A 20,574-nucleotide genomic window follows, 5' to 3' on the forward strand; every position below is an offset into this window, starting at 1 on the left:
TCAACTCCTTGAACTTGTCAAAAACCCCTTGCAACAAGTCGAGCTTTATAGACAGTAACATTACCATCAACGGGAATCTTCTTCTTGAAGATCCATTTATTCTCTATGGGTCGCCAATCATCGGGCAGATCCACCAAAGTCCACACTTTGTTCTCATACATGGATCATATCTCAGATTTCATGGCCTCAAGCCATTTATCGGAATCTGGGCTCATCATAACTTCTTCATAGTTCGTAGGTTCGTATTGGTCAAGTAACATGACTTCCCGAATAGGATTACCATACCACTCTAGTGTGGATTGTGCTCTGCCAGACCTACGAGGTTCTGTAGCAACTTGATCTGTAGTTTCATGATCTTTATCATTAACTTCCTCTCTGGTTGGTGTAGGCATCATGGGAACAAATTTCTTGGATGAGCTACTTTCAAAATTGAGAGAAGGTATAATTACCTCATCAAGTTCTACTTTCCTCCCACTCGCTTCTTTCAAGAGAAACCTCTTCTCTAGAAAGGTTCCGTTCTTAGCAACAAAAATCTTGCCTTCAGACTTGTGGTAGAAGGTGTACCCAATTGTTTCCTTAGGGTGTCCTTCTGATTTGGGTTCGAGCTTATCGGGCTGAAGCCTTTTAACATAAGCATCACATCCCCAAACTTTAAGAAACGACAACTTAGGTTTGTTGCCAAACCATAGTTCATACGGTGTCGTCTCAACGAACTTTGACGGTGCCCTGTTTAAAGTGAATGCAGTTGTCTCTAATGCATAACCCCAAAACGATAGTGGTAAATCGGTAAGAGACATCATAGATCGCACCATATCCAATAAAGTGCGGTTACGATGTTCGGACACACCATTACGCTGTGTTGTTCCAGGTGGCATGAGCTGTGAAACTATTCCACATTGTTTTAAATGAAGGCCAAAGTCGTAACTCAAATATTCCCATCCACGATCAGATCATAGAAACTTTGTTTTCTTGTTACGATGATTCTCCACTTCACTCTGAAATTCTTTAAACTTTTCAAATATTTTAGACTTGTGTTTCATTAAGTAGATATACCCATATCTTCTCAAATCATCTGTGAAGGTCAGAAAATAATGATACCCGCCACAAGCATTAACACTCATTGGACTGCATACATCGGTATGTATTATTTCGAATAAGTCACAAGCTCGTTCCATTGTTCTGGAGAACGGAGTTTTAGTCATCTTGCCCATAAGGCACGGTTCGCAAGTATCAAATGATTCATAATCAAGTGATTCCAAAAGTCCATCTTTATGGAGTTTCTTCATGCGCTTTACACCGATATGACCCAAATGGTATGCCATAAATAAGTTGCACTATCATTATCAACTTTGCATCTTTTGGCATCAATATTATGAATATCTGTATCATCACGATCAAGATTCCATAGAAATAGACCACTCTTCAAGGGTGCATGACCATAAAAGATATTACTCATATAAATAGAACAACCATTATTCTCTGATTTAAATGAATAACCATCTCACATTAAACAAGATCCAGTTATAATGTTCATGCTCAACGCTGGCACCAAATAACAATTATTCCGGTCTAAAACTAATCCTGAAGGTAGATGTAGAGGTAGCGTGTCGACGACGATCACATCAACCTTGAAACCATTTCCGACGCGCATCGTCACCTCGTCCTTAGCCAATCTTTGTTTAATTCGTAGTCCCTGCTTTGAGTTACAAATATGAGCAATCGAACCGGTATCAAATACCCAGGCACTACTACGAGAATCAGTAAAGTACACATCAATAACATGTATATCAAATATACCTTTGTTCACCTTGCCATCCTTCTTATCCGCCAAATACTTGGGGAAGTTCCGCTTCCAGTGACCAGTCCCTTTGCAGTAGAAGCACTCAGTTTTAGGCTTGGGTCCATTTTTAGGTTTCTTCCCGGGAGTGACAACTTTCTTGTCAATCCTTTTGAAGTTCCCCTTCTTTTTACCCTTTCCCTTCTTCTAGAAACTGGTGGTCTTGTTAACCATCAACACTTGATGCTCCTTCTTGATTTCTACCTCCGCGGCCTTTAGCATCATCACTTGCATATTGTAGTTCATCACGAAGTCTTTGTAGCTTGGTGGCAGTGATTGAAGAACTCTATCAATGACACAATCATCTGGAAGATTAACTCCCAGCTGAGTCAAGTGATTATGGTACCCAGACATTCTGAGTATGTGCTCACTAACAGAACTGTTCTCCTCCATCTTGCAGCTATAGAACTTGTAGGAGATTTCATATCTCTTAACTCAGGCATTTGCTTGAAATATTAACTTCAACTCCTGGAACATCTCATATGGTCCATGACGTTCAAAATGTCTTTGAAGTCCCGACTCTAAGCCGTAAAGCATGGCACACTGAACTAACGAGTAGTCATCAACATGTGACTGCCAGGCATTCACAATGTCTGCAGTTGCTGGGGAAGGTGGTACACGTAGCGGTGTAACAAGGATATAATTCTTCTATGCAGTAATGAGGATAATCCTCAAGTTACGGACCCAGTCCGTGTAGTTGCTGCCATCATCTTTCAACTTAGCTTTCTCTAGGAACGCATTAAAATTCAAAGGAATGGTAGCACGGGCCATTGATCTACAACATAGATATGCAAAAAACTATCAAGACTAAGTTCATGATAAATTAAGTTCAATTAATCATATTACTTAAGAACTCCCACTTATATAGACATCCCTCTTGTCATCTAAATGATACGTGATCCAAATCAGCTAAACCATGTCTGATCATCACGTGAGATGGAGTAGTCTTCAATGGTGAACATCACTATGTTGATCATATCTACTATATGATTCACGTTCGACCTTTCGGTCTCCAGTGTTCCGAGGCCATATTTGTATATGCTAGGCTCGTCAAGTTTAACCCGGGTATTCTACGTGTGCAAATCTGGCTTGCACCCATTGTGTTTGAACGTAGAGCTTATCACACCCGATCATCACGTGGTGTCTTGCTACGTCTTGAGCTTGCGTTGGTTTTCCTTGAAGAGGAAACGGTGATGCAGCAATAGTAGCGTAAGTATTTCCCTCAGTTTTTGAGAACCAAGGTATCAATCCAGTAGGAGGCTCCTCAAAAGTCCCACGCACCTACACAAACAAACAAAGAACTCGCAACCAACGCAATAAGGGGTGCTCAATCCCTTCATGGCCACTTGTGAAAGTGAAATCTAATAGAGATAGTATGATAAGATAAATATATTTTTGGTATTTTATAATATAGATGCAAAAAGTAAAGATGCAAATAAAAGTAGATTGGAAGCAAGTATGACAAGACATAGACCTGGGGGGCATAGGTTTCACTAGTGGCTTCTCTCAAGATAGCATAAGTATTACGGTGGGTGAACAAATTACTGTCGAGCAATTGATAGAAAAGCGAATAATTATGAGATTATCTAGGCATGATCATGTATATAGGCATCACGTCCGCGACAAGTAGAGCGACTCCTGCCTGCATCTACTACTATTACTCCACACATCGACCGCTATCCAGCATGCATCTAGAGTATTAAGTTCATAAGAACAGAGTAACGCATTAAGAAAGATGACATGGTGTAGAGGGATAAACTCAAGCAATATGATATAAACCCCATCCTTTTATCCTCGATGGGAACAATACAATACGTGCCTTGCAACCCTTTCTGTCACTGGGTAAGGACACCACAAGATTGAACCCAAAGCTAAGCACTTCTCCCATGGCAAGAAAGATCAATCTAGTAGGCCAAACCAAACCGATAATTTGAAGAGACTTGCAAAGATAACTCAATCATACATAAAAGAATTCAGAGGAGATTCAAATATTTCTCATAGATAAACTTGATCATAAACCCACAATTCATCGGATCTTGACAAACACACCGCTAAAAGAGTTTACATCGAATAGATCTCCACAAGAGAGGAGGAGAACATGGTATTGAGATCCAAAAAGAGAGAAGAAGCCATCTAGCTAATAACTATGGACCCGAAGGTCTGTGGTAAACTACTCAGAACTCATCGGAGGGGCTATGGTGTTGATGTAGAAGCCCTCCATGGTCGATTCCCCCTCCGGCGGAGCGCCGGCGAAGGCTCCAAGATGGGATCTTGCGGATATAGAAGGTTACATCGGTGGAAATTGTTTTTCGTTGGCTCCCTTGATGTTTTCGTGGTATGTGGGTATATATAGGAGGAAGAAGTACGTCGGTGGCCGCTCGAGGGGCCCAGGAGACAAGGGGCGCACCCAAGAGGGGTGGGCGCGCCCTCCTATCTCCTGGCCGCCTCGATTGCTTCTTGACTTGCACTCCAAGTCCTATGGATCACGTTCGGTCCAAAAATCACGCTCCCGAAGGTTTCATTCCGTTTGGACTCCGTTTGATATTCCTTTTCTTCGAAATACTAAAATAGGCAAAAAAAAGCAGCAATGCGGGCTGGGCCTCCGGTTAGTAGGTTAGTCCCAAAAATGATGTAAATATGTAAAATAAAGCTCATAAACATCCAAAAGGGGTAATATAATAGCATGGAACAATAAAAAATTATAGATACATTGGAGACGTATCAAGCATCCCCAAGCTTAATTCCTGCTCGTCCTCTAGTAGGTAAATGATAAAAAGAGAATTTTTGATGTGGAATGCTACGTAGCATAATTCTCAATGTAATTTTCTTTATTGTGGCATGAATGTTCAGATCCAAATGATTCAAAATAAAAGTTCATATTGACATAAGAAATAGTAATACTTCAAGCATACTAATCAAAGCAATCATGTCTTCTCAAAATAACATGGCTAAAGAAAGTTATCCCTACAAAATCATATAGTCTGGCTTTGCTCTATCTTCATCACACAAAGTATTTAATCATGGACAACCCCGATGACAAGCCAAGAAATTGTTTCATACTTTAGTAATCTCGAACTTTTTCAACTTTCACGCAATACATGAGCGTGAGCCATGGACATAGCACTATATGTGGAATAGAATGGTGGTTGTGGAGAAGACAAAAAGGAGAAGATAGTCTCACATCAACTAGGCGTATCAACGGGCTATGGAGATGCCCATTAATAGATATAAATGTGAGTGAGTAGGGATTGCCATGCAATGGATGCACTAGAGCTATAAATGTATGAAAGCTCAACAAAAGAAACTAAGTGGGTGTGCATCCAACTCGCTTGCTCACGAAGACCTAGGGCATTTTGAGGAAGCCCATCATTGGAATATACAAGCCAAGTTCTATAATGAAAAATTCCCACTAGTATATGAAAGTGAAAATCATAGGAGACTCTCTATCATGAAGATCATGGTGCTATTTTGAAGCATAAGTGTGGTAAAAGGATAGTAGCATTGTCCCTTCTCTCTTTTTCTCTCATCATTTTTTTCTTTTCTTTTTCTCTTTTTTTCTTTGGCCTTTTTTTGGCCTTTCTCCCTTTTTTTCTTTTTTTTTCTTTTTTGTAAAGTCCGAAGTCTCATCCCGACTTGTGGGGGAATCATAGTCTCCATCATTCTTTCCTCACTGGGACAATGCTCTAATAATGAAGATCATCACACTTTTATTTAATTATAACTCAAGAATTACAACTCAAAACTTAGAACAAGATATGACTCTATATGAATGCCTCCGGTGGTGTACCGGGATATGCAATGAATCAAGAGCGACATGTATGAAAATTATGAAGGTGGCCTTGCCACAAATACGATGTCAACTACATGATCATGCAAAGAGCAATATGACAATGATGATGCGTGTCATATAAACGGAAGATGGAAAGTTACATGGCAATATATCTCGGAATGGATATGGAAATGCCATAATAGGTAGGTATGGTGGCTGTTTTGAGGAAGGTATATGGTGGGTGCATGGTACCGGCGAAAGTTGTGTGGTACAAGAGAGGCTAACAATGGTGGAAGGGTGAGAGTGCGTATAATCCATGCACTCAACATTAGTCAAAAGAACTCATATACTTATTGCAAAAATCTACAAGTCATCAAAAACAAAGTATTACGCGCATGCTCCTAGGGGGATAGATTGGTAGGAAAAGACCATCGCTTGTCCCCGACCTCCACTCATAAGGAAGACAATCAATAAATAAAATTGTGCTCCAACTTCATCACAAAGCGGTTCACCAAATGTGCATGCTACGGGAATCACAAACTTCAACACAAGCATTCTTTAAATTCATAATCACCCAACTAGCATGACTTTAATATCACTACCTCCATATCTCAAAACAATTATCAAGTATCAAATTGATCATAGCATCCAATTCACTTCCTATGATAGTTTTTATTATACCAAACTTGGATGCCTACCATTCTAGGACCAATTTTATAACCATAGCAAATACCATGCTGTTCTAAGAGACTCCCAAAATAATATAAGTGAAGCATGAGAGACTAGAAATTTATACAAAATTAAGCCACCGCCGTGCTCTAAAAGATATAAGTGAAGCACTAGAGCAAAAACTATCAAGCTCAAAAGATATAAGTGAAGCACATAGCATATTTTAATAAATTCTAATCAAGTAGGCTTCTCCCAAAAGGTGTGTACAGCAAGGATTATTGTGGTAAACTAAAAATCAAAGACTAATATCATACACGACGCTCCAAGCAAAACACATATCATGTGGTGAATAAAAATATAGCTCCAAGTAAAGTTACCAATGAACGAAGATGAAAGAGGGGATGCCTTCCCGGGGCATCCCCAAGCTTAGGCTTTTGGCTATTCTTGAATATCTTGGGGTGCCTTGGTAATCCCCAAGCTTAGGCTTTTGCCACTCCTTATTCCATAGTCCATCAAATCTTTACCAAAAACTTGAAAACTTCACAACACAAAACTCAACAGGAAATCTTATAAGCTAGTGAAAGAAAGCAAAACCACCACATAAGGTACTGTAATTAACTCATTCTTTATTTATATTGGTGTTAAACCTACTGTATTCCAACTTCTCTATGGTTTATAAACTATTTTACTAGCCATAGATGCATCAAAATAAGCAAACAACACACGAAAAACAGAATCTGTCAAAAACAGAACAGTCTCTAGAAATCTTTAACTGACGCAAACTTATGTAACTCTAAAAATCCTACCCAAATAGGAAGTCCTGGAATTTTTTTCTATTGATCATCAGAAAAAAGAATCAACGCAAAATCACGTTTCTGTGATTTAACAAAACTAATTTAGTGCACCCAAAGTTTCTGTTTTTCAGCAGAATCAAATTAACTATCACCATAGGTTATCCTATAGGTTCTACTTGGCACAAACACTAATTAAAACATAAAAACACATGGTAGAAGAAAAAAAAACAAAAAACACAAATGAAATTGGGTTGCCTCCCAACTAGCACTATCATTTAACGCCCCTAGCTAGGCATCAAAGCGAAGATAGATCTAAGTAGTGCCATCTTTGTCACTAAATTCATAAGTAGCCCACATGATAGATTCATAAGGTTATTTGACTTTATTTCTTGGAAAGTGCTCCATGCCTTTCCTTAATGGAAATTGGAATCTAATATTCCCTTCCTTCATATCAATAATCGCGCCAATCGTTCTATGGAAAGGTCTACCAAGAATAATAGGGCAAGAAAGATTGCAATCTATATCAAGAATGATAAAATCTACGGGCACCAAATTTCTATTTGCAACAATGAGAACATCATTGATCCTTCCCATTGGCTTTTTAATGGTGGAATTCGCAAGGTGCAAATTTAAAGAGCAATCATCAAGATCATGGAAACCTAGAATATCACATAAAGTTTTCGAAATCGTGGAAACACTAGCACCCAAATCACACAAAGCAAAACACTCATGATCTTTAATTTTAATCTTTATAGTAGGTTCCCACCCATCATTAAGTTTTCTAGGTATAGAAACTTCCAAATTAAGTTTTTCATCATAAGATTGAATCAAGGCATCAACGATATGTTTGGTAAAAGCTTTATTTTGACTATAAGCATGAGGAGAATTCACAACGGATTGCAACAAGGAAATACAACCTTCTAAAGAACAATTATCATAATCAAATTCCTTGAAATCCGAGATAGTGGGTTCAATGCTATTTAAAGTCATGACCTCTCCAATCCCACTTTTACCAAATTTAGCATCAAGAACTAAAAACTCCGAATTATTGGGACGCCTTCTAACTAAAGTTGACTCATCTTCAGTCCCATCATTATCAAGATTCATATTGCAAAACAAAGATCTAATAGGAGACACATCAATAACTTTAAGATCTTCATCATTATTTTCATGGAAACGAAAAGAACATGCCTTTACAAAGCAATCTTTTTTAGCACGCAATCTAGCGGTTCTTTCCTTGCACTCATCAATGGAAATTATCGTGGCTTTGAGAGACTCATTGATATCATGCTTAGGAGGAGTAGATCTAAGTCTAAGAGAATCAACATCAAGCGAAAGTCTATCAACGTTCCTAGCCAAATCATTAACTTTGAGCAATTTTTCTTCAAGCAAGGCATTAAAATTCTTTTGAGAGATCATAAATTCTTTCACACTATTCTCAAAATCAGAGGGCATCTTATTAAAATTACCATAAGAATTATTGTAGGGATTTCCATAATTATTAGAGGAATTACTAGGGAACGATCTAGAATTAAAGTTTCCTCTATAAGCATTGTTTCCAAAACTATTCCTAGCAACAAAATTCACATCCATAGATTCATTATTATTCTCAATCAAAATAGACAAAGGCATATCATTGGAATCAAGTGGAGTATTTTTAGTAGCAAACAACTTCATAAGTTCATCCATCTTTCCACTCAAAACATTGATTTCTTCTATAGCATGCACTTTTTTACTAGAAGATATTTCGGTGTGCCATTGAGAATAATTAGCCATAATATTATCAAGAAGTTTTGTAGCCTCTCCTAACGTGATTTCCATAAACATGCCTCCCGCGGCCGAATCTAAAAGATTTCTAGAAGCAAAGTTCAAACCGGCATAAATTTTTTGTATGATCATCCATAAATTCAAACCATGAGTAGGACAATTGCGAATCATCAATTTCATTCTTTCCAAAGATTGGGCAACATGCTCATGATCTAGTTGTTTAAAATTCATAATATCGTTCCTAAGAGTGATGATCTTAGCGGGAGGAAAATACTTAGAGATAAAAGCATATTTGCACTTGTTCCAAGAATCAATACTATTTTTAGGCAAAGACGAAAACCAAATTTTAGCACGGTCTCTAAGTGAAAACGGAAATAACTTCAATTTGACAATATCATTATCGGCATCTTTCTTCTTTTGCATATCACACAAATCAACAAAGTTGTTTAGATGGGTAGCGGCATCTTCACTAGGAAGGCCGGCGAATTGATCTTTCGTAACAAGATTGAGCAAAGCAGTATTGATTTCATAAGACTCAACATCATTAAGAGGAGCAATCGGAGTACTAAGGAAATCATTATTATTGGTACTGGAGAAATCACACAATTTGGTATTATCTTGCGCCATGGCAACAAGTAATCCGACACACAAGCAAACAGAAAAAGGCAAGCGAAAGAGAGAGGAGAAGATTGGGAATGAGAGGGCAAATAAAACGGCAAGGGTGAAGTGGGGGAGAGGAAAACGACAGGCAAATGGCAAACAATGTAAGTGTGAGGGAGATGAGTTTGTGATGGGTACTTGGTATGTCTTGGCTTGAGTGAAGACCTCCCCGGCAACAGCGCCAAAAATCCTTCTTGCTACGTCTTGAGCTTGCGTTGGTTTTCCTTGAAGAGGAAAGGGTGATGCAGCAATAGTAGTGTAAGTATTTCCCTCAGTTTTTAAGAACCAAGGTATCAATCGAGTAGGAGGCTCCTCAAAAGTCCAACACACCTACACAAACAAACAAAGAACTCGCAACCAACGCAATAAAGGGGTTGTTAATCCCTTCACGACCACTTGCGAAAGTGAGATCTGATAGAGATAGTATGATAAGATAAATATATTTTTGGTATTTTATAATATAGATGCAAAAAGTAAAGATGCAAATAAAAGTAGATTGAAAGTTTATATGATAAAAGATAGACCCGGGGGCCATAGGTTTCACTAGTGGCTTCTCTCAAGATAGCATAAGTATTACCGTGGATGAACAAATTACTGTCGAGCAATTGATAGAAAAGTGAATAATTATGAGATTATCTAGGCATGATCATGTATATAGGCATCACGTCCGCGACAAGTAGACCGACTCCTGCCTGCATCTACTACTATTACTCCACACATCGACCGCTATCCAACATGCATCTAGAGTATTAAGTTCATAAGAACAGAGTAACGCATTAAGAAAGATGACATGATGTAGAGGGATAAACTCAAGCACTATGATATAAACCCCATCTTTTTATCCGCGATGGCAACAATACAATACGTGCCTTGCAACCATTTCTGTCACTGGGTAAGGACACCGCAAGATTGAACCCAAAGCTAAGCACTTCTCCCATGGAAAGAAATATCAATCTAGTAGGCCAAACCAAACTGATAATTCGAAGAGACTTGCAAAGATAACTCAATCATACATAAAAGAATTCAGAGGAGATTCAAATATTTCTCATAGATAAACTTGATCATAAACCCACAATTCGTCGGATCTCGACAAACACACCGCAAAAAGAGTTTACATCGAATAGATCTCCACAAGAGAGGGGGAGAACATGGTATTGAGATCCAAAAAGAGAAAAGAAGCCATCTAGCTAATAACTATGGACCCGAAGGTCTATGGTAAACTACTCACAACTCATCGGAGGGGCCATGGTGTTGATGTAGAAGCCCCCCATGGTCGATTCCCCCTCCGGCGGAGCGCCGGCAAAGGCTCCAAGATGGGATCTCGCGGATACAGAAGGTTACAGCGGTGGAAATTGTTTTTCGTTGGCTCCCTGGATGTTTTCGGGGTACGTGGGTATATATAGGAGGAACAAGTACGTCGGTGGCAGCTCGAGGGGCCCAGGAGACAGGGACGCGCCCAGGAGGGGTGGGCGCGCCCTCCTATCTCCTGGCTGCCTCGATTGCTTCTTGAATTGCACTTCAAGTCCTCTGGATCACGTTCGTTCCAAAAATCACGCTCCCGAAGGTTTCATTCCGTTTGGACTCCGTTTGATATTCCTTTTCTTCGAAATACTGAAATAGGCAAAAAAACAGCAATACGGGCTGGGCCTCCGGTTAGTAGGTTTGTCCCAAAAATGATATAAATGTGTAAAATAAAGCCCATAAACATCCAAAAGGGGTAATATAATAGCATGGAACAATCAAAAATTATAGATACGTTGGAGATGTATCATGTCTCAGCACGAAGAACTTTCGCAATGGTGCATACTCGTGGAGAACACTTATACCTTGAAATTTAGTGAGAGATCATCTTATAATGCTACAGTCATACTATCAAAATAAGATGCATAAAAGATAAACATCACATGCAATCAAAAAAGTGACATGATATGGCCATCATCATCTTGTGCTCATGATCTCCATCACCGAAGCAACGTCATGATCTCCATCGTCATCGACTTGACACCTTGATCTCCATCGTAGCTTTGTGGTCGTCTCGCCAACCATTGCTTCTACGACTATCGCTACCGCTTAGTGATAAAGTAAAGCAATTACATAGCGATTGTACTTCATACAATAAAGCGACAACCATATGGCTCCTGCCAGTTGCCGACAACTTTTACAAAACATGATCATCTCATACAACAATCTTTATATCACATCATGTCTTAACCATATCACATCACAACATGCCCTGCAAAAACAAGTTAGACGTCCTCTACTTTGTTTGTTCCAAGTTTTATGTGGCTGCTACGGGCTGCTAGCATGAACCGTGCAAACCTACGACACAAAAACCACAACGGTGATTTATCAAGTTTGCTGTTTTAACCTTCACAAGGACCGGCTGCAGTCAAATTTGATTCAACTAAAGTTGGAGAAACAGACACCTGCCAGTCACCTTTATGGAAAACTAATTGCATGTCTGTCGGTGGAACCGGTCTCATGAACGTAGTCATGTAAGGTTGGTCCGGGCCGCTTCATCCAACAATACCGCCAAATCAAAATAAGACATTGGTGGTAAGCAGTATGACGATCGCCGCCCACAACTCTTTGTGTTCTACTCGTGAATATCATCTACGCATAAACCTGGCTCGGATGCCACTCTTGGGAAACGTAGCATGCAATTTCAAAAAAGTTCCTACGCTCACGCAAGATCTATCTAGGAGATGCATAGCAACGAGAGGGGAGAGTGTGTCCACGTACCCTCATAGACCGAAAGTGGAAGCGTTAAGTTAACGCGGTTGATGTAGTCGAACGTCTTCTCGAATCAACCGATCAAGTACCGAACGTACGGCACCTCCGAGTTCTGCACACGTTCAGCTCGATGACGTCCCTCGAAATCTTGATCCAGTAGAGGTATGAAGGAGTCGATGAGTTCCGTCAGCACAACGGCGTGATGACGGTGTTGGTGAAGTGATCCGCGCAGGGCTCCGCCTAAGCACTACAACGATATGACTGGAGGGGGGCACCGCACGTGGCTAAACTGAAGGAAATATGCCCTAGAGGCAATAATAAAGTTATTATTTATTTCCTTATATCATGATAAATGTTTATTATTCATGCTAGAATTGTATTAACCGGAAACATAATACATGTGTGAATACATAGACAAACAAGAGTGTCACTAGTATGCCTCTACTTGAATAGCTCGTTAATCGAAGATGGTTATGTTTCCTAACCATAGACATGAGTTGTCATTTGATTAACGGGATCACATCATTAGGAGAATGATGTGATTGACTTGACCCATTCCGTTAGCTTAGCACTTGATCGTTTAGTATATTGCTATTGCTTTCTTCATGACTTATACATGTTCCTGTAACTATGAGATTATGCAACTCCCGTTTACCGGAGGAACACTTTGGGTGCTACCAAATGTCACAACGTAACTGGGTGATTATAAAGGAGTACTACAGGTGTCTCCAAAGGTACATGTTGGGTTGGCGTATTTCAAGATTAGGTTTTGTCACTCCGATTGTCGGAGAGGTATCTCTGGGCCCTCTCGGTAATGCACATCACTATAAGCCTTGCAAGCAATGTAGCTAATGAGTTAGTTACGGAATGATGCATTACATAACGAGTAAAGAGACTTGCCGGTAACGAGATTGAACTAGGTATTGGATACCGACGATCAAATCTCGGTCAAGTAACATACTGATGACAAAGGGAACAACGTATGTTGTTATGCGGTTTGACCGATAAAGATCTTCGTAGAATATGTGGGAGCCAATATGGGCATCCAGGTCCCGCTATTGGTTATTGACCGGAAACAAGTTCTAGGTCATGTCTACATAGTTCTCAAACCCGTAGGGTCCGCACGCTTAACGTTTCGTTGACGATATAGTATTATATGAGTTATGTATGTTGGTAACCGAATGTTGTTCGGAGTCCCGGATGAGATCATGGACATGACGAGGAACTCCGGAATGGTCCGGAGATAAAGTTTGATATATGGGATAATAGTGTTTGATCTCCGGAAGAGTTCCAGAATTCACTAGAAGGGGTTCTGGATGTTTCCCGAAATGTTTGGGTACGTGAACACGTTATTCGGGCCAAAGGGGAAAGCCCACAAGGTTTTTGGAAAGCGCAAAAGGAAATTTTGCGGAGTCCAGGGGCCAGACGCTAGGGTCCCTAGCGTCTGGGTCCAGACGCCGGGAACCCTGGCGTCTGGCCCTGGAGTCCGAGAAGGACTCTTGCCTTTCGGGTGAAACCGACTTTGTGGAGGCTTTTACTCCAAGTTTCGACCCCAAGGCTCAACATATAAATAGAGGGGCAGGGCTAGCACCAAAGACACATCAAGAAACACCAAGCCGTGTGCCGGCAACCCCGTCCCCTCTAGTTTATCCTTCGTCATAGTTTCCGTGGTGCTTAGGCAAAGCCCTGCAGAGATTGTTCTTCACCAACACCGTCACCACGCCGTCGTGCTGCCGGAACTCATCTACTACTTCGCCCGTCTTGCTGGATCGAGAAGGCGAGGACGTCATCGAGCTGAACGTGTGCAGAACTCGGAGGTGCCGTGTGTTCGGTACTTGGATCGGTCGGATCGTGAAGACGTACGACTACATCAACCGCGTTGATAAACGCTTCCACTTAGCGATCTTCAAGGGTATGAAGATACACTCCCCCTCTCGTTGCTATGCATCACCATGATCTTGTGTGTGCGTAGGAAGTTTTTTGAAATTACTACGTTCCCCAACAGTGGCATCCGAGCTAGGTTTTATGCGTAGATGTTATATGCACGAGTAGAACACAAGTGAGTTGTGGGCGATACAAGTTATACTGCTTACCAGCATGTCATACTTTGGTTCGGCGGTATTGGTGGATGAAGCGGCCCGGACCGACATTACACGTACACTTACGCGAGACTGGTTTTACCGCCGTGCTTTGCACACAGGTGACTAGCGGGTGTCAGTTTCTCCAATTTTAGTTGAACCGAGTGTGGCTACGCCCGGTCCTTGCGAAGGTTAAAACAACACTAACTTGACGAACTATCATTGTGGTTTTGATGCGTAGGTAAGAACGGTTCTTGCTAAGCCCGTAGCAGCCACGTAAAATTTGCAAAAACAAAGTAGAGGACGTCTAACTTGTTTTTGCAGGGCATGTTGTGATGAGATATGGTCAAGACGTGATACTATATTTTATTGTATGAGATGATCATGTTTTGTAACCGAAGTTATCGGCAACTGGCAGGAGCCATATGGTTGTCGCTTTATTGTATGAAATGCAAACGCCCTGTAATTGCTTTACTTTATCACTAAGCGGTAGCGATAGTCGTAGAAGCAATAGAGGGCGTAACGACAACGATGCTACAATGGAGATCAAGGTGTCGCGTTGATGACGATGGTGATCACGACGGTGCTTCGAAGATGGAGATCACAAGCACAAGATGATGATTTTGCCATATCATATCACTTATATTGATTGCATGTGATGTTTATCCTTTATGAATCTTATCTTGCTTTGACTGACGGTAGCATTTTAAGATGATCTCTCACTAAATTATCAAGAAGTGTTCTCCCTGAGTATGCACCGTTGCGAAAGTTCTTCGTGCTGAGACACCACGTGATGATCGGGTGTGATAGGCTCTACGTTCAAATACAATGGGTGCAAAACAGTTGCACACGAGGAATACTCAGGTTAAACTTGATGAGCCTAGCATATAACAGATATGGCCTCGGAACACGGAGACCGAAAGGTCGAGCGTGAATCATATAGTAGATATGACCAACATATTGATGTTCACCGTTGAAACTACTCCATCTCACGTGACGATCGGACATGGTGTAGTTGATATGGATCACGTAATCACTTAGAGGATTAGAGGGATGTCTTTCTAAGTGGGAGTTCTTAAGTAATATGATTAATTGAACTTTAATTTATCATGAACTTAGTCCTGGTAGTATTTTGCAAATTATGTTGTAGATCAATAGCTTGAGTTGTTGCTTTCATATGTTTATTTTGATATGTTCCTAGAGAAAATTGTGTTGAAAGATGTTAGTAGCAATGATGCGGATTGGATCCGTGATCTGAGGTTTATCCTCATTGCTGCACAGAAGAATTATGTCCTTGATGCACCGCTATGTGACAGACCTATTGCAGGAGCAGATGCAGACATTATGAACGTTTGGCTAGCTCAATATGATGACTACTTGATAGTTTTGTGCACCATGCTTTATGGCTTAGAATCGGGACTTCAAAGACGTTTTGAACGTCATGGACCATATGAGATGTTCCAGGAGTTGAAGTTAATATTTCAAGCAAATATCCGAGTTGAGAGATATGAAGTCTCCAACAAGTTCTATAGCTAAAAGATGGAGGAGAATCGCTCAACTAGTGAGCATGTGCTCAGATTGTCTGGGTGCTACAATCACTTGAATCAAGTGGGAGTTAATCTTCCAGATAAGATAGTGATTGACAGAATTCTCTAGTCACCACCACCAAGTTAGTAGAACTTCGTGATGAACTATAATGCAAGGGATGACGAAAACGATTCCCGAGCTCTTCGTGATGCTGAAATCGACGAAGGTAGAAATCAAGAAAGAGCATCAAGTGTTGATGATTGACAAGACCACTAGTTTCAAGAAAAGGGCAAAGGGAAAGAAAGGGAACTTCAAGCAGAATGACAAGCAAGTTGTCACTCCCACGAAGAAGCCCAAAGCTGGACCAAAGCCTGAAACTGAGTGATTATACTGCAAAGGAAATGGTCACTAGAAGCGGAAATGCCTTGAATATTTGGTGGATAAGAAGGATGGCAAAGTGAACAAGGGTATATTTGATATACATGTTATTGATGTGTACTTTACTAGTGTTTATAGTAGCCCCTGAGTATTTGATACTTGTTCAGTTGCTAAAAATTAGTAACTCGAAATAGGAGTTACAGAATAAACAGAGACTAGTTGAGGGTGAAGTGACGATGTGTGTTGGAAGTAGTTCCAAGATTGATATGATCATCATCACACTATCCCTACACTTTCGAGATTAGTGTTGAACCTAAATAAATTTGGCGTTTGCGTTGAGCATGAATATGATTTGATCAATTTTATTGCAATACGGTTATTCATTTAAAGTCAGAGAATAATTGTTATTCTGTCTACATGAATAAAGCCTTCGATGGACATACACCTAATGAAAATAGTTTGTTGGATCTCGATCGTAGTGATACGCATATTCATAATATTGATGCCAAAAGATGCAAAGTTGATAATGATAGTGCAACTTATTTGTGGCACTGTCGTTTGGGTCATATCGGTGTAAAGCGCGTGAAGAAACTCCATAAAGATGGATTTTTGGAATCTCTTGGTTATGAATCATTTGATGCTTGCGAACCGTGCCTTTTGGGCAAGATGACTAAAACTCCGTTCTCCGGAACAATGGAACGAGCTAGTGACTTATTGGAAATAATACATACTGATGAATGTGGTCCAATGAGTGTTGATGCTCGTGGCGGGTATCGTTATTTTCTGACCTTCACAAGATGAATTGAGCAGATATGAGTATATCTACTTAATGAAGCACAAGTCTGAAACATTTGAAAAGTTCAAAGAATTTCAGAGTGAAGTGGAGAATCATCGTAACAAGAAAATAAAGTTTCTACAATTTGATCGCGGAGACAAATATTTGAGTTACGAGTTTGGTTTTCAATTAAAACAATGTGGAGTAGTTTCACAAACTCATGCCACCTGGAACACCACAATGTAATGGTGTGTCCGAACGTCGTAATTGTACTTTACTAGATATGGTGCGATCTATGATGTCTCTTATCGGTTTACCACTATCGTTTTGGGGTTATGCATTAGAGACAGCTGCATTCACATTTAATAGGGCACCATCTAAATCCGTTGAGACGACACCGTATGAACTATGGTTTAGCAGTAAACCTAAGCTGTCGTTTCTTAAAGTTTGGAGTTGCGATGTTTATATGAAAAAGGTTTTCAACCTGATAAGCTCGAACCCAAATCGGAGAAGTGTGTCTTCATAGAATACCCAAAGGAAACTGTTGGGTACACCTTCTATCATAGATCCAAAGGCAAAACATTCGTTGCTAAGATGGATCCTTTCTAGAGAAGGAGTTTCTCTCGAAAGAAGTGAATGGGAGGAAAGTAGAACTTGATGAGGTAGTTGTACCTTCTCCCTTATTGGAAAGTAGTTCATCACAGAAATCAGTTCCAGTGATTCCTACACCAATTAGTGAGGAAGCTAATGATGATGATCATGAAACTTCAGATTAAGTTACTACAAAACCTCGTAGGTCTTCCAGAGTACGGTTCGCACCAGAGTGGTACGGTAATCCTATTCTGGAAGTCATGTTACTAGACCATGATGAACCTACGAACTATGAGGAAGCGATGATGAGCCCAGATTCCGCAAAAATGGCTTGAGGCCATGAAATCTGAGATGGGATCCATATATGAGAACAAAGTGTGGACTTTGGTGGAGTGGCCCGATGATCGGCAAGCCATATTATATAAATGGATCTTCAAGAGGAAGACAGACACTGATAGTAGTGTTACTATCTACAAAGCTCGACTTGTCGCAAAAAGGTTTTTGACAAGTTCAAGGTGTTGACTACAATGAGATTTTCTCAACTGTAGCGATGCTTAAGTCTGTCCGAATCATGTTAGAAATTGCCACATTTTATGAAATCTGGCAAATGGATGTCAAAACTGCATTCCTTAATGGTTTTCTTAAAGAAGAGTTGTATATGATGCAACCAGAAGGTTTTTTCAATCCTAAAGGTGCTAACAAAATGTGCAAGCTCCAGCAATCCATCTATGGACTGGTGCAAGCATCTCGGAGTTGGAATATACGCTTTGAAAAGTTGATCAAAGCATATAGTTTTATGCAGACTTGCGGTGAAGCATGTATTGACAAAGAGGTGAGTGGGAGCATTACAACATTTCTGATAAGTATATGTGAATGACATATTGTTGATCAGAAATAATGTAGAATTATTCTGCAAAGCATAAAGGAGTGTTTGAAAGGAGTTTTTTTTAAAGAAAGACCTCGGCAAAGCTACTTACATATTGAGCATCAAGATCTATTGAGATAGATCAAGACGCTTGATAAGATTTTCAATGAGTACATACCTTGACAAGATTTTGAAGTAGTTCAAAATGAAACAGTCAAAGAAAGAGTTCTTGCCTGTGTTGCAAAGGTGTGAAACTGAATAAGACTCAAATCTCGACCACGGCAGAAAATAGAAAAGAGAATGAAAGTCATTCCCCATGCCTCAGTCATAGGTTCTATAAAGTATGCTATGCAATGTACCAGACCTATTGTATACCTTGCTCTGAATTTGGGTGCTACCAAACGTCACAATGTAACTGGGTGATTATAAAGGAGTACTACAGGTGTCTCCAAAGGTACATGTTGGGTTGGCATATTTCGAGATTAGGTTTTGTCACTCCGATTGTCGGAGAGGTATCTCTGGGCCCTCTCGGTAATGCACATCACTATAAGCCTTGCAAGCAATGTAGCTAATGAGTTAGTTACGGAATGATGCATTACGTAACGAGTAAAGAGATTTGCCGGTAACGAGATTGAACTAGGTATTGGATACCGATGATCAAATCTCGGGCAAGTAACATACCGATGACAAAGGGAACAACGTATGTTGTTATGCGGTTTGACCGATAAAGATCTTCGTAGAATATGTGGGAGCCAATATGGGCATCCAGGTCCCGCTATTGGTTATTGACCGGAAACAGGTTCTAGGTCATGTCTACATAGTTCTCGAACCCGTAGGGTCCGCACGCTTAATGTTTCGTTGACGATATAGTATTATATGAGTTATGTATGTTGGTAACCGAATGTTGTTCGGAGTCCCAGATGAGATCATGGACATGACGAGGAACTCCGGAATGGTCCGGAGATAAAGTTTGATATATGGGATGATAGTGTTTGATTTCCGGAAGAGTTCCAGAATTCACCGGAAGGGGTTCCGGATGTTTCCCGAAATGTTTGGGTACAAGAACACGTTATTCGGGCCAAAGGGGAAAGCCCACAAGGTTTTTGGAAAGCGCAAAAGGAAGTTTTGCGGAGTCCAGGGGCCAGACGCCAGGGTCCCTGGCATCTGGGTCCAGACGCCGGGAACCCTGGCGTCTGGCCCTGGAGTCTGAGAAGGACTCTTGCCTTTCGGGTGAAATCGACTTTGTGGAGGCTTTTACTCCAAGTTTCGACCCCAAGGCTCAACATATAAATAGAGGGGCAGGGCTAGCACCAAAGACACATCAAGAAACACCAAGCCGTGTGCCGGCAACCCCGTCCCCTCTAGTTTATCCTCCGTCATAGTTTCCGTAGTGCTTAGGCGAAGCCCTGCGGAGATTGTTCTTCACCAACACCGTCACCACGCCGTCGTGCTGCCGGAACTCATCTACTACTTCGCCCGTCTTGCTGGATCGAGAAGGCGAGGACGTCATCGAGCTGAACGTGTGCAGAACTCAGAGGTGCCGTGCGTTCGGTACTTGGATCGGTCGGATCGTGAAGACGTACGACTACATCAACCGCGTTGATAAACGCTTCCGCTTAGCGATCTTCAAGGGTATGAAGATACACTCCCCCTCTCGTTGCTATGCATCACCATGATCTTGTGTGTGCGTAGGAAATTTTTGGAAATTACTACGTTCCCCAACATAAACAATTGGTGTGCCTTTGGGGTGCCCCCTTGCCCCCGTATATAAAGGAGGAGGGGGAGGAGGCTGGCCACCTGGGGCGCGCCATGGAGGGGGGGAGTCCTACTAGGACTCCACTCCGGTGTCCGTATATAACCTTCCAATATATCAATCTTTACCTCTCGACCATTTCGAGGCTCCTCATCATGTCCGTGATCTCATCCGGGAATCCGAACAACCTTCGGTCACCAAAACGCATAACTCATATAATACCAATCGTCATCGAACGTTAAGCGTGCGGACCCTACGGGTTCGAGAACTATGTAGACATGACCGAGACACATATCCGGTCAATAACCAATAGCGGAACCTGGATGCTCATATTGGTTCCCACATATTCTACGAAGATCTTTATCGGTCGAACCGCAA

The sequence above is a fragment of the Triticum dicoccoides genome, chromosome 7B (assembly GCF_002162155.2).
Source record: "Triticum dicoccoides isolate Atlit2015 ecotype Zavitan chromosome 7B, WEW_v2.0, whole genome shotgun sequence".
Taxonomy (NCBI): Eukaryota; Viridiplantae; Streptophyta; class Magnoliopsida; order Poales; family Poaceae; genus Triticum; species Triticum dicoccoides.